Genomic DNA, 2573 nt, shown 5'->3' on the forward strand with positions numbered 1-2573 from the left:
TGTGGAGGGACAAACATTAGAGATGCCAAGTTTTTCGAAGATCCTCAAAGCAATACTAAGATCTTGGGTAGGGAAATTTTCCTTCTATCCAATCAAACTTCTTGTGGCAAAGACCAAACGAAATGGCTTCATAAGATGGTCTTTCTCCTTTTGGTCTAGGTAGACAAAAATTACCCAAAGGAATTTTGGTAATCCTTGAAATCAACTAGAATCTTTTTTCTATTTATCATAGTCTTGAATTCCAAGTTGTCAAGATTAATGATTCATGATTTTCTGTGGGGTTGTAGTGATAGTGGTAAAAATGGATTCTTTTCAGACTTGTGAAGGTAATGGATTTTTAGATTTAAAAATATATATACAAAAATATTAACAATGGTAAAGAGACACTACGACGCAGGATTTCACTACTTTTCATATTCTTGTGGTTCAGTCATTAACTCTAGAAAATATAGCTCAAACAAAAGAAGTTGTGACTCTAATTCTTTGCCAAAACTAGATTTCATAAAACATTATTTGTAAGTCGTAAGCACTATGCATCAAAAATAATTTAAACTAAGCATGCGACATCAGACAAAATAACAAATAATTAATAGAAATCATTAAACAATTAAATCTATGCAAAAAGTCATATAAAGAATTAATTCATTTACCACAATCATGAAAAGTTGCTTCCTCCTTTGTCCCAGTGATAGGTTCTAGCTCCGCATATTGGAAACACGCTCAAAGGAATTTTTCATTGCTCAAAAAGGTGTACAAATGATGAAAAGGAGAAAATGATGAAAATCGGATGTTTGCAACGTTTATAATTGTTGCAAAAACCGTTACAAAGAACGATAAGTATTAAGTGAAGTAGTATTTGAAATACTACGACCCACAAGCGGCTGTCGTTGTTAATGTAGCATGACCGACTGCCTCTGGTGGTCTATTGTTCTTCGTTCTCTCCTTTAATGGCAGCAGCAGAGACAAGCTCTGCATGTTCCTATTCTACGCTCCCTTTCCTCCCCTCACTCTTCATCCCGCTCACTGACTTCCCAACCCCTATTTGTATTGCAGCAGTGCCAAAATCTCACGACAATAAATCCAAATATTCTCAAACTAATGATAGTTATCTCGGTAATATTTTCCGTATCTGCAGCTGTAAATTCCGGGATTTTATTTCTTTTCACACAACTTCATTCCATCTAGCACACTCCAGCACGTTGATTACAAGTTTCAGAACCAGTCAACTCCTTCACAACACACGCCAATCTTCCAAAAATAACAGAAAATCTTCTCGGGTTTAATGGAGAATATCTTCTCCGCAAGTACTCCTCTGTTTTCTTCGAATCTGAGTATCCATCCCATTCTAATCGAAACCATCGACCATACCATCCATGTTTGGTCCAAACAATCCCAAAGAAACCAAATCCAGTGCTCTAGTTTTACACAAACTCGTCCAAATTGTTAATAGGGCTTCCGCAATAAGAAAAACCCAAGAATCAGTTCAATCTTGAATTCCACTATTCTAGTCAATTCTGGTCGAAACTATTGGTCATACCGCACCTGTTAATCTTAGAGGAACAAACCCAATCAAACTCAGCCCTAGAATCTCCTTAAATCCAGTCCAAAAGGTGAACCCTAATTCCGCCAGTCCAAAGAACTCTTTTCCCGCCAAAATTCAGTTTCAAACGAAGGAGATGAAGGTGCCCCTTAACCAGCTTCCTGGGGTGCGAATAGTAATTTGGGTTGAAATAGTAATTTTTCTGGATTCCTCCGGTACATTTCTGGGACGTTTCCAGTGCATTTCTGGGGTGCCTACGGTACATTTCTGGGTGCCTTTATTAATTTTCTCCGGGGTGTAAAACACTGCTTTTCGAGTTGATTTCGCCACAATGGCTTATTTCTCTAAAATTTCCTACAAAGACATAAAATAACACAATAAAGAAAAAATCGAGCACTAACAATACATACAATTGAGACATATTAGACACATAAATGCGTCTATCAACACCCCCAAACTTATTATTTGCTAGTCCCGAGCAAATCAAAACTACAAAATAAATTCCTAACTCACTAGGTGTCCCTAGTGACCGAGTTACTCTCGGGTGGGTTTACCAGAGGTGTATCCACAAAACCTTTACTCCAGACCTTCGTTATCTAAGAAGAACCATGGAAGGCACTAAAGAACCTCCTTGGTTGGCATACAATCATTGACTATAAGAGTAAGAACCCTGATGCAAAATTCCAATTGATGTACAAGAGTTTGCACTCAAGCATACTAAAATTCATATAAAGTGACAGAGCTTTAGCAGATAGTTTCTGGACATCATAAACCGGAGTCAACCAAGCACATGGATAGATTAAGAAGATGGATGTAGAGAAAAATATGGATGATGTTGACTAAGGTGAACCTATCCTAATGTACTAAGATACTGGTCTGGACTAATATCAACACACTGCATATACAAGGGAACCAGTGGTCGCTAATCCTAACTCTAGGTCAACTCAGCTGGCATATACAAGTGTACCAGTGGTAGACTTTATTGTATTTATTCCAGTTGGTCTGGTGGTCTGGCCTCTTTTTTTTTTTTTTT

The sequence above is a fragment of the Papaver somniferum genome, chromosome 6 (genome assembly GCF_003573695.1).
Source record: "Papaver somniferum cultivar HN1 chromosome 6, ASM357369v1, whole genome shotgun sequence".
NCBI classification, from domain to species: Eukaryota; Viridiplantae; Streptophyta; class Magnoliopsida; order Ranunculales; family Papaveraceae; genus Papaver; species Papaver somniferum.